This window comes from Bombina bombina, chromosome 5 (assembly GCF_027579735.1).
Source record: "Bombina bombina isolate aBomBom1 chromosome 5, aBomBom1.pri, whole genome shotgun sequence".
In the NCBI taxonomy this organism is placed as follows: Eukaryota; Metazoa; Chordata; class Amphibia; order Anura; family Bombinatoridae; genus Bombina; species Bombina bombina.
The window spans coordinates 78,032,177-78,046,308 of record NC_069503.1 but is presented as its reverse complement, the minus strand read 5'-3'; the positions used below and the strand labels follow the sequence as shown (position 1 = coordinate 78,046,308).

Below are 14,132 nucleotides of genomic sequence, written 5' to 3'. Positions count from 1 at the left end.
ATTTTGTATAAAGCACATTTATTCCAATTCCTTATTTTATATGCTTTCGCACTTTTTTATCACCCCACTTCTTGGCTATTCGTTAAACTGAATTGTGGGTGTGGTGAGGGGTGTATTTATAGGCATTTTGAGGTTTGGGAAACTTTGCCCCTCCTGGTAGGAATGTATATCCCATACGTCACTAGCTCATGGACTCTTGCTAATATGAAAGAAATGAATTTATCAGGTAAGTTCTTACATAAATTATGTTTTTTCTCGCCATTAAATGGACTTTCTAAAGATACCATTATTTTCATCTTATCTTATCTTATTATAAAAATTATAAAATATGAGGGAAAAAATGGAAAAAAACACACTTTTTCTAACTTTGACCCTCAAAAATATGTTACACATCTACAACCACCAAAAAACAACCATGCTAAATAGTTTCTAAATTTTGTCCTGAGTTTAGAAATACCCAATGTTTACATGTTCTTTGCTTTTTTGCAAGTTATAGGGCAATAAATATATACCGATATCTGTCAGGAATCCCTGAATATCCCTTGACATGTATATATATATATTTTTAGAAGACATCCCAAAGTATTGATCTAGGCCCATTTTGGTATATTTAATGCACCATTTCACCGCCAAATGCGATCAAATTAAAAACGTACATTTCGGCCTATTGTGGGCCTCGTCAGTGAGGTGCAGCCATATCCCTCTAGGCACACTGAGCAACGGGTCCACGTCTGGATTCCCGCATCACACTTAGGGAGACTTCCCCCAAGTGTCATAATTTGCATAAATAAAAAGAGAGAAGCGCTCAACCTGAGAATGAACAATAGCATAATAGCTTGTTCTATGGCTAGTTACCACCCAAGAAGCAGCCTCTTTTTGCTCAACATGTGCCTTTCACAGAGAAGAACTTTCCTGAAGCATATCAGTCTGATCCTGACTTCACAGTACAGTCCAGCACCGAAATACCAGGCAATCCTTCTCTGAACGAGATACACGGCAAAACCCCAGATGTACGTTTCGGCTTATTGTGAGCCTTGTCAGTGAGGTGCATCCCTCTAGGCACACTGAGCAACAGGTCCACGTCTGGATTCCCACATCACACTTAGGGAGACTTCTCCAAGTGTCATAATTTGCATAAATAAAAAGAGAGAAGCACTCAACCTGAGAACGAACAACAGCATAATAGCTTATTCTATGGCTAGTTACCAACCAAGAAGCAGCCTCTTTTGGTTGTAAAAGCCTCTCTGGGATCCCCTTTGTTCAGAAATAGCAGACATATAAGGCTTTGGCGTGGCTTTTTGGTAATTAGAAGGCTGCTAAATGCCGCTGCACACCACACTTGTATTATGCCCAGCAGTGAAGGCGTTAATTAGGTAGCTTGTAGAGAGCTTGCAGGGTTAATTTTAGCTTTAGTGTAGAGATCAGCCTCCCACCTGACACATCCCACCCCCTGATCCTTCCCAAACAGCTCTTTTCCCTCCCCCACCCCACAATTGCCCCCCCAATCTGAAGTACTGGCAGAAAGTCTGTCAGTACTAAAATAAAAAAAAAATTGTTTTTTTGGGAGGGGGCTTTTTTTTTTTTTTTTTTTTAATTCTGCTGTGTAGGATCCCCCCACAGCTCTCTAACCCCCCTCTGCCTTACTGTGCACCATATTTTGAAATAAATATTGAATTTTTCTGTAGTGTAGCTGCCCCCCCTCAACATCCTACCCCCCACTCTCTCCCAGATCCCTTCATTTAAAATTACTACCCTCCCCAGTCCTCTTTCCCACCTCACTACTGATCCATTTTGTCCTGTGTAAACCGCCTGCGCACCCATCATCGTGCTTACGAGCGCATGCGCTCCCGTGCACGTGCACCCATGCGCACACCCGTACGTGAGCCCGCCCCCCTCCTCCACTGATGGCCGCCCACCCATTTCCCTGGATCAGCTCCCACCCGCCAACGATCACGGCCATCGAAGGCCAATGCAGAGAATCTCTCTGCATCGGACTGCTAAAAACTGTTAATGCAGGATACCTCAATATCGAGGCATCACTGCAGTAACATGAAAGTGGCTGGAAGCAATCAGGATCGCTTCCACCGCTTTCAAAGATCAAGAACGTATGGGGTACGTCCTTGGTCGTTAACTGCATTGTTTTGCAGGATGTACCCCATATGTCGTTGGTCGTTAAGGGGTTAAATTTGAATCATAAAAGTTTAATTTTGGCTTTGCTGTCCCTTTAAAGTGTTTCTAATGACTTGTTTTACCAGTGTATAAAATAGTATAAAGTGTATGGGAAATTTCACCTTTATTTTTATGTAAAATAACTGTTTGCTGTTTGTAATTTATTTTCATTATTAAATTGTACACAACCTTTAAATGACCTGAGGCTCCGGCTCCTACTTAGCATATGCAGGAGTTCCCATTATATTAAAATCTGTGTCTGTTATTGGCTGATAGCTGTCACATGGTACAGGTGCAGAACTACATTTATCACAAAGCAACCTATTGCTCTTTTAAAAATCATAGTAAGTTTTATTGCATTGTATTTTTATTATGCATCTGTGGTTTTGTAATTCTATATTTTATGGTCCTTTTAAATGGACTGAATTTGCCAAAAGAACATCTCATATATTACCACTCTATGTAAACACAAATTCTTTATTTTCTTAACTCTATCCAAGATAACAATTGAAATTAATATTTTAGTGCCTATCTCTCCCACACACCCTTGCAGTGTGATTTAACACAACTCGTATTGATCAAGAGAAGTTAAAGGACTGGGGGTGGAGCACATGATAAAATGTCTGACATTGAGAATTAGTAGGAAGTACAATACCAATACTGCAGTAACCAATCTAACTTCTATTTAAACAACTGATTTTGTAACATTTCTTTCAGGAGAAAATATTGTTTCATATAAATGATAGAAAACAAAGATTATAATATATTTGTAAAGTTGTGATAGGGCCCCACTTAAATAGATTTTCTACCATTATGTTGTATAGATCTGGGAAGATTCATATTTAAGGGGCAATTATAACACTCACAGAGATAACTGTACTAAATGCTTGTGGTGAATCCATAGCACATATGTAATAACCTAATCAGCTGATCTGTATCACATGAACTGTTATGTGTGCCTTTAAAGGGACAGTAAATACCAGAATTTTTTTTTGTTCAAAAAGATAGATAATCCCTTTTTTACCCATTCCAAAGTTTAGCACAACCAACACAGTTATGATAATACACGTTTTACCTCTGTTATTACCTTTTATCTAAGCCTCTGCAGACTGCCCCCTTATTTCAGTTCATTTGACAGACTTGCATTTTAGCAGTGCTCACTCCTCAGATAACATTGAGCTCACGCACATGAATTTACAATGTGAAACACATGAACTAATGCCCTCTAGTGGTGAAAAACAGTCAAAATGCTTTCAGATTAGAGGCGGCCTTCAAGGTCTAAGAAATTAGCATATGACCCTCCAAGGTTTAGGTTTCAACTGAAAATACCAAGAGAACAAAGCAAAATTGGTGATAAAAGTAAATTGGAAAGTTGTTTAAAATTACATGCCCTATTTGAATCATGAAACTTTTTTTTTGGACTTGACTGTCCCTTTAATTATACCATATGTACAGTTAATCAGAATCATTATTTATTATTATCTTTTTAAACCATTTAATATACTTTTTACAGACACGGCCAGATCACTGAGAGATATCAGGTATTGATGTAACTGGAGTGAATAAGGGAACCTTCTTCCTGAGCACAGACATTGGAGCCTGTTATCAGCATGAACTCATATGTGTTAGGTGAGTAAAATAGATATTATGCTGACTTTAACCCCTTAAGGAACACAGCACTTTTCCATTTTCCGACCATTTGGGACCAGGGCTATTTTTACATTTCTGCAGTGTTTGTGTAATTTTCCTCTTACTCATTTACTGTTCCCACACATATTATACATCTTTTTTGTCGCCATTAAATGGACTTTCAAAAGATACCATTGTTTTCATCATATCATATAATTTACACATCTTTAACCACCAAAAAACAACTATACTAAATACTGTAGTTTCTAAATTTTGTTTAGAAATACCCAATGTTTACATGTTTTTTGCAAGTTATAGGGCAATAAATACAAGTTGCACTTTGCTATTTCCAAACCATTTTTTTTATTTTAAATTAGCGATAGTTACATTGGAACACTGATATCTGTCAGGAATCCCTGAATATCCCTTGACATGTATATATATTTTTTTAGAAGAAGATAACTGTACACAGATGGCCACAAGAGCCAGACAGGTACCTATAAGAGGCGCCAAGTAGTTGATGGAAAGGTCACAAAGTCGCAAATATAAATTCCTTAATGAGGTGTGCAAAGAGCTAGAAAAAACAATTGGCTCAAAATTCCACAGTTAATTTGGCACATATATCATAAATCAGATATAATTCTAAATCATATATAAATATATGATGTATATCTAGACATATATATTAATAAACATAAATATATATATATATATATATATATATATATATATATATATATATATATATATATATATATATATATATATAAGATGTATAACCAAACACATATGTTGAATTCTATACAGTCTCAAGCACACAAATGTACAAAATATGAAAAGTCCAAATATAAACCAAAATGGTATAGTCCTGGTAAAATAATCTTGTTCAAACTCAAAAAATAGTCATCCAGGGCTAGAGGCAGCTCCTCTGGGGTGTCAAGCCACGACATAAGAGATGATGATCTAAAATGGAAAAAGTAGAGGGCGCCATATAGTGCAAATCAGCCTGTATCATATAGATTATAGGAGAGCAGTAAAAATCCTACTCACATGGTAAAAAGCACTAATGTGCAGTGTAAGCAGTCCGGAACCACCCTATCGTCCGGTAGACCCAAAGGTATTGCAGGAGCAGATGGTATCCTCGTCCCACCAGGGGAGTCCAGAGATCCTAGAAGTACTGGCCATGGGTGTACGGAGCAGGAGCAACAGTTCGTGAGGGAGCCTTAACTCGGCTCAAGTAGGAGGAGTATAGCTGAAAAATGCAGGGCGGTAACCTCAATAAGAGCGGTATTGCTACCCTGACAGCAGTGATGAAACAGTGCTGGGACACTGAGAAACGCGTTGCTGATGTTGTTTTTATTATATCAATACATTTTAATTGTTTTTTTTTTAAAACATCTTCATCTCTCTTTTTCACTGCTGCACCTTTTATTGGCAATACCTCTCTTATTGAGGTTACCACCCTGCATTTTTCAGCTGTATTCCTCCTACTTGAGCTGAGTTAAGGCTCCCTCACGAACTGTTGCTCCTGCTCCGTATACCCCCGGCCAGTACTCCTAGGATCTCTGGACTCCCCCTGGTGGGACGAGGATACTATCTGCTCCTGCAATACCTTTGGGTCTACCGGATGACAGGGTGGTTCCGGACTGCTTACACTGCACATTAGTGCTTTTTACCACGTGAGTAGGATTTTTACTGCTCTCCTATATTCTATATGATACAGGCTGATTTGCACTATGTGGCGCACTCTACCTTTTCCATTTTAGATCATCATATTTTTTTTTAGAAGACATCCCAAGGTATTGATCTAGGCCCATTTTGGTATATTTCATGCCACCATTTCACCACCAAATGCGATCAAATAAAAAAAAAAAAGTTCACTTTTTCACAAACTTTAGGTTTCTCACTGAAATTATTTACTAACAGCTTGTGCAATAATTTCACAAATGGTTGTAAAATCTTCTCTGGGATCCCCTTTGTTCAGAAATAGCAGACATATATGGCTTTGGCTTTGTTTTTTGGTAATTAGAAGGCTGCTAAATGCTGCTGAGCACCACACGTGTATTATGCCCAGCAATGAAGGGGTTAATTAGGGAGCTTGTAGGGTTAATTTTAGCTTTAGTGTAGTAGACAACCTAAAGTATTGATATAGGCCACCATTTCACCGCCAAATGCGATCAAATAAAAAAAAATACATTAAATTTTGTAAAATTTTAGGTTTCTCACTGAAATTATTTACAAACAGCTTGTACAATTATGGCACAAATGGTTGTAAAAGCTTCTCTGGGATCCCCTTTGTTCAGAAATAGAAGACGTATATGGCTTTGGTGTGGCTTTTTGGTAATTAGAAGGCCACTAAATGCCGCTGCACACCACACTTGTATTATGTCCAGCAGTGAAGGCGTTAATTAGGTAGCTTGTAGGGAGCTTGTAGGGTTAATTTTAGCTTTAGTGTAGAGATCAGCCTCCCATCTGACACATCCCACCCCCTGATCCCTCTCAAACAGCTCTCTTTCCTCCCCCACCCCACAATTTTCCCCGCCATCTTAAGTACTGGAAGAAAGTCTGCCAGTACTAAAATAAAAGGTATTTTCTTAATTTTTTTTTTAAAAAAAAACATATTCTGCTGTGTAGGATCCCCCCTTAGTTCCCAACCTCCCTGTTCCCTCCAAACAGCTCTCTAACCCTCCCCCTCTACAATATTGTGCACCATCTTGGGTACTGGCAGCTGTCTGCCAGTAACCAGTTTGCCATAAAATTTGGTATGTTTTTTTATTTTTAAATATTTTTCTGTAGTGTAGCTGCCCCCCCTCAATAACCAACCCTAAAAAACCTACAAAAAAATGGTACCATAGTGTAGCGTTCCCACCCGCCCCCATGCACGTGCGCACATCCGTGCCCTTCCGGCACCCCGCACGTGATCCCACCCACCTCTGACGCACGCCGCCCACCCGCCTCCCTGCAACTGTTCCCACCCACCAACAATTGTGACCATCGATGGCTGATGCAGAGAGGGCCACAGAGTGGCTCTCTGCATCGGATGGCTAACATTTTTTATTGCAGGATGCCTCAATATCGAGGCTTCACTGCAATTACATGAAAGCGGCTGGAAGCGATCAGGATCACTTCCACCGCTTGAAAACACTAACAACATGCAGGGTACGTCGTTGGTCGTTAACTACCATTTTTTGTACAATGTACCTGTACGTCGTTGATCCTTAAGGGGTTAATTACTGGGAAAATAGAATAGATCACTAATTAAACAAATAAATTATTATATTTATATCTGCATCTTTTAAGTACATTTGTGTTAGCGATGGTTAAAAATACGGAGCAACCTCCATTGGGCTGAGGAGGAGGGTAAAAAAATACTACTCCCCCCTCTGTCCTTTTAGACCATGTCCAACAAATGCCCTGCCCTGACCTCGCTCATGGAACACGCACAACTCCCCCAGTGTTCCCCAACCCAGAACCACCACTGATTTGTGTGCTTAATTTTACAGTGAGTATTATTAAACTAATAAATTTTTGGCTGTTTATATAAATAGAACAACCACAGCTGAAAGCTCAAGATTATCATAAGGTCACTGCTTCTTACCCTCTCAAAACATCTAACACTGATGATTAGTCTGTGATGATTAAGACATCATGTTCTCACCCAACTGGTTGAGCATGAGCCGGGCATGGCTGTATGTGCAGTTCCTTGTGCAATGTTAAATGAGGATGGTAGATGCCACCTCTCTTGTCCAGAATACTGATGTACTTGTTCCCTGGCTGAGAACATTATCCACACGCACCTTGTTTAATGGAGACCTATAACTTGTTTTGATTAGTAATATAGTTTACTATGATGTAGCAATGTTTACATTCTATGTCATGCTTTTTTTAATTTGTGATTTACAGGTAAATACATTTAAAAATAGAAAGCTGAAGACATTTTTTAATATATAACATACTATATATTATTTTTTTTATTATATTTTTATTGAGGGTCAAACATTTACAGTAAATTCAGTTTGCTCAATTAAACATAGGACACAAATTAAGAAGTGGAAACCAAAGTGAAAAAAAAAGATGCATACAGTCATGACTGTAACACTCGGTACAACAATCACATTCAATTACCAAACTGAGAGCTAGATGAAATACATAATATTTGGTGAGAAAATCTCCCTCATTTTTTCCCTCAGAAGCAGCTGAGGCCACTTTTGGACCCCAATTAACTCAATAGACTAAGAGGAGGGGTTTTTGGGTGGAGCAGGCCACTTTTGGACCTGCACTGTCTGCCAGGACCATGGGTAGGTCCAGAAAACATAAAAAAAAGAGAAAAGGAGGGTAAAAGAGATAGTATGATATAGGTTCATAACAGTTAATAATGTTATAACTGACACAGCTTCAGACAAGCAGAGAATATAGGGACTATGGCTCAGCAAAACTAGAGAACTAAAATGAATAGGTTCATAACTCTTAATAATGTTATAACTTACACAGCGTCAGATAAACCTAAAATATAGAAACTATGGTTTAGTAAAATTAAAGAATGTTCAAGTACTATATTGGTAAAAGCAGAGTCTACTTATAAAAAATTCTCAGTGTAAATAAAATTACTATCTGATAAAACTTGATACATGAAGTTAGCAGGAACCAGAATTATAACATGGTGAGGTTGTAGTAAATATATTAATTGTGGATGTTCAAAATTGTAACCAAAACAGCACTATTCTCTTAAAATGATATATAGATAAAGGTGTGGAGTCTTAGCAAGGAATTAACTCTGTGTACACTTCCTCCCATTAGGATCCCTTAGAGAGGTTTAGCCTCAATATGGCCCACACATGGACCCCGCAAGACAAAGATGATTTATCCAGTATTACCTTGTAGACATCTATAGGTAGTGACATGCTTTAAAGAATAAAAATATTGAGCTACCCTATCCCGGCCGCTGACAGGGCAAACCAGAAAACTAAAACGTGATTAAGCACTAGTGACCTATTAGAAATAACTGCACTGCAATTATACTGTGGGTAATAAGTCAAGCGTAAGGATATATGCTATTGATTTTAAATCTTCATACTTACAGAACCCGTGCAAAGCCACCCCAACACCACTTCGTTTTCAAAGATTACATATATCAAGGGTTATATAGAAAGAAAGGAGGTAAACAATAAACTGGAGGCATAATTAGCAGAAGATACCAAACAGGCACACTATATAATAAATACTCTTATGTGAGTTTGCAGTTCCCATTAATCACAGAAAAGCATCTTAGACAGAGCAGATACAGATGAGACCCAAAATATGGTTAGTATTGTAGATTAGCTGATATACACTCAGACCTATTATTGTGAGTCTTAACAGTTTCTCTGTCTAAACTAGTGGCATGTGTACAAAGAATGTTATCCTCAACACATTTGTAAGCTGACTATGGGTAGGTATCAAGTAGCTTATCATCTTGGAGTGCACCTGCAAAGCTTTTTTTTTTAGAACATTTAGATATATAGTCTCACATTGGAAACTGCTTATACCTATGGGCATCTCTATTAAAAGAAGGATAACAGATCTATTCAAGGGTCTCCCGCAATAGCAGGTGAACGTCTGTAGAGCAGAGTCCCCAAAACATTTGGTAGAAAGTTCGTGTGGTTTTAAATGTTCAGGAAGGCAGGAAACTGTGAAAAATAAACTGCTCAACTTCATAAGCAAGCATATCATGCTGAGGAGAGCTAATCAGCTAGGACTCCAGATTCAACCACCAAGTAACGAATAAGGTTGTGCATTTAAGAGTGTTGAAACATACATATAAATAACATCTCCCCAACCTCAAGCTTAGTGACCATCATATGGGTTAGAGTAATCTATATGAAGTACAGTCAAAAGTGAGAATCACCATCACACATAATAAGCAATGTCTCGAAAACAGCAGAACATAGATGACAGAGTAAGCCGCAGTTCCATTGTCAAACCAGGCATGGCTCACTAATTAGAAGAAATGCAATTGAACAAGTGTACCTTGGAGAACCAAATTGCAGCACATAACTGTAGCGCTCTCACGGCTGACTTTTAAGTGCTATACAGAACTCACCCTATCCCAGATTTCCAGCACCGTAAGCTTCTGTAAATTAGGGTCAAACGGCTATGAGCCAAACTAGAAGTGGATACATATAAGTAGGGGAGCAAATGTCTCTCGATGCATCTCCCTCTCCCTGTACTAACAGGCCCCTGAAGACCCATATCCATATCGCTAGGAGTAGGATCAAGCAGGATCCGGTTCTTTGTCGTGACACTTACCACCTCGCACCCCATTCGCAGTCTGGGCCCAACTCTGCAGACAATTTCAAGACCTCCCCAAATTGTATGGATGCCCCACATTGCTTGGCCTGCAGCTTATTAGCGGTATCATCTCCAGCCACTGGGGTCTTTCTCAAGAGCAAAGCAGCATCGGGTTCCCTCTCCTTATGAATAGTATCTTGCTCTCCAGACATATTAGAAGATGGTTCCTCCGACTCACCACCGCACATGCCTGGTAGTTTGTGAACACATCGGTCCATCAGCTTATGTAGATTCTGAAAATGTTCATCTAGCATTGATAGCAATATTCTTCCTAGCTTCTGCCTCTCCATTATTAGACAAAAGTTGAAAGCTAATAAATGTCTCAGTACTCGTAGATAGGAGCGTTACAAAACTGCTCAGTAACCCGGTCACCCCGCTTGTTCCCCTTTTTATTTTATTTTTTATACAGTATGAAGAGGTTATGCTCTTTTAGTTCAGTATTGTACACTAGCCAGTTTCCACTATATGAGTGTGCTAGGCTATGTGATTTAATCTCCAAAATGCTGTGACTTTCTGTTAGCCGTAGTGCCCAAACTTTCTACTTTTGGTGAGGAGTGTGTGTGTAATGTCTCTTCAGTGTAGATCACTTACGGGAGTCCCAGGCTGGGGCCAGTCGCTCCGAAGTCAGAGGAGTGCAGCACCGGATGTGATTAGGCTGCTGCACTATGTCCAGAAGACCGCCTCTGTTCTGTACTCCGTGTGTGTGTGAGGAATTGGGTATCAGGGGTTATGTCACATACTCTTTTTTTAATAAACATTCCTATTTTTCTTTATTCCATTTCTTTTCATGTAGACAAACAGGTCAATAGTTCATATCTATCCTTCACTAGAGTCTTAGACACCAATGACTTTTCACAAACATTGGGGATATCACAGCAGATATTTAAAGGAGATGGTGAATTGGCAGGAACTTGGCAGCAATCACTATGTACAGAGAGTAATTTAGTCATCAAACAAGAGGACAACATTTATAATATTATTATCCCTGAGGATAAACCACAAACATTTACTGAGTTTTCAAAACATATTAAAGAAGGGAAAAGTCTACAGTCTAGCCAAATGATTCATACAAAGGAGAAACCTTTTCAATCTACAGAATGTGAGAAAAGCTTTAGATGGAAGTCTCCTCTACTAGAACACTACAAAATTCACACAGGTGAGAAACCACACACATGTACTGAGTGCGGCAAATGTTTTACACAAATGAATCATCTGAAAACTCATGAAAGTAGTCACATAGGAGAAAAGCCTTTCACATGTACAGAGTGTGGAAAAAGTTTTACACAAAAGAGTCATCTGAAAAAGCATGAAAGGATTCACACAGGAGAAAAGCCTTTCACATGTACAGAGTGTGGAAAAAGTTTTACATATATGAGTGCTCTGAAAACTCATGAAAGGATTCACAAGGAAAGAAACCTTTCATATGTTTAGAAAGTGGAAAAAAGTTTTTTTTATTGAAATTAGGTATCACAGAACAGCAAATATTTACACACAAATAAACTTTATATACACAGTGTACAATCCTTTTTACAATGATCCTAAAGAGGACAAACTCTCTAAATAGAAGCATCAAAAGAGATTTTATTGTAAATAATACTTTCTAAATCCCAGTTATAAAAGCCCCAGATTGGAAGTGCTCTCCTGCTGTCCTTTGTTCCTCTATATATGTGCACCTCAGTTTCTCTCATATAAATTTGATAGAATCCAAACACCACACAGGAATATAAAAATCTGTCCTCATACTGACCAGTTTACACAACCATTCACCACCAAAGCACCCACATTTTTGTTTATTAATATGCCACTGTTAGGAGTTGTACGTTTGATTTACATAGGGGAGAAAATAATTACATTTACAGAATAAAGGAGTCTTTATATGAATAGAGTGTTAGAGAATTATATAAACAATAACATCATTCTCAAATGATTGACATCTGGGAGATATACTTAATGTGCACATCATGTGGATAAACCTTTTCTTATAGCAATAGATGCTTAGAGTTGTACATGTTATATACCAGAGGAATTACTAAGGGGAAACTGATTTTATTTAATGAGACACAATATCAGTAACTGGTACATACGTGATCATAATTGGTTTAATTTAAATGGCTACTATAACCTACATGTATACTGGGTATGTAATATGTGTGTCATGTGATCATAATCAGTTTAATTTAAATGGCTACTATAACCTACATGTATACTGGGTATGTAATATGTGTGTCATGTTCTGTAACTTGATATTATGTCTGTTAGATGTTTTCATGTTAGTTAGAAGCCACAAGAACTGATAATAGCACATACTGTATATATAAAGGGAACATTATATGTCTGATAAATCCCTTTGTATCAAGAGCACAAGTGTTAGGTATATTTATACCATTGTGTGCATAGATCATGTAATACTGCTTTTTACTATATAATGATATACAATGTTTTTTCATGCAAGTAAAAAGTGATTGTAATCACTCAAAAACCAGATAATTATGGAACAAATGGACACCTCAATAAACTCAGAAACCCAAATTGAACGCTTCTTTCATAAATGGAAGAATGTAATATCAAGTTAGTCTAAAGAGATTCAAGTACAGTTTATTGCAACTTTCAGAGGTACTATGCACCCAAAGCTTGCTATAGTGAATAACGAATATTAGGGCTCCTGGAGTGGAGGAGGAAGGGGAGAGGGGTGCCCCCCCTTTTTTTTTCTCTCCCCCTTTTTTCTTTCTTTCTCTTTTCATTTTTTTATTTGATTGTTTTATTTTACTTTAAACCCCCTCAACAGTGTAATAAGGGATTGTATGATTCACATGATATTTGTATTTTAGCCTAAGGAGGACCAGGACCTGGCAGATATACATTGCTTATATATATCACTATGATTATGCTTTGTCTTTTTTTTTTTCTTTTTTTTTTGTTATTATGTGTCCTGAATTATTTGAAAGATACCCTGTGTGATGCAATGATTTTTTTACTGGTACTGCTGCATGATATAGAAAAAGGTGCAGGAGGATATTTACAGCTTAATCTAAGGTAAGACTTTAAGATGACCAAGGTGTAGACTGTCCCTTTAAATACATAGTTATATACAATCAGTGGTACAATAATAAACTGATCTAACATATTAAACATTATTGCACGTTTATATCTCTAATTAATAACAGAAATAATTAATACAAATTGTATTCTAGGTAATCAATATCTTGTTAGATTTGTCACAATGTTATCTTCATTAAACAAGGACTCACAACAAGATAGCACAAAGCTAGATCTGACTAAAGGGACAGTAAACGCCTTGAGACTGTAATATAAACTGACTAATTATTCCTAGGAAAACAACTTTACAATATACTTTCATTGTCTAATAGTATTGTTATATCAGCTGTGTGCCGGGATTTTATCTGTGTGTCACAAGCGTACAGTGACTTATAATGCAATAAACACACAGAAATAACGTCACTGACTCACTATTTAATGTCTAATAGTATTGTTATATCAGCTGTGTGCCGGGATATTATCTGTGTGTCAGAAATGTACATGACTAATAATGCAATAAACACATAGAATTAACTTCACTGACTCACTATTTAATGTCTAATAGTATTGTTATATCAGCTGTGTGCCGGGATATTATCTGTGAGTCACAGACGTACAGTGACTAATAATGCAATAAACACATAGAAATAACTTCACTGACTATTTAATGTCTAATAGTATTGTTATATCAGCTGTGTGCCGGGATATTATCTGTGTGTCACAAACGTACAGTGACTAATAATGCAATAAACACATAGAAATAACTTCACTCACTCACTATTTAATGTCTAATAGTATTGTTATATCAGCTGTGTGCCGGGCTATTATCTGTGTGTCACAGACGTACAGTGACTAATAATGCAATAAACACATAGAAATAACGTCACTGACTCACTATTTAATGTCTAATAGTATTGTTATATCAGCTGTGTGACGGGCTATTATCTGTGTGTCACAGACGTACAGTGACT

At 37.6% G+C, this 14,132-nt stretch overlaps 1 pseudogene; it reads left to right on the top strand.

Moving 5' to 3' along the window:
• Nucleotides 1–3,681: 3,681 nt before the first annotated feature.
• LOC128661329 (zinc finger protein 585A-like) overlaps nt 3,682–14,132 on the top strand; it is a 218,102-nt pseudogene continuing 207,651 nt past the window's right edge.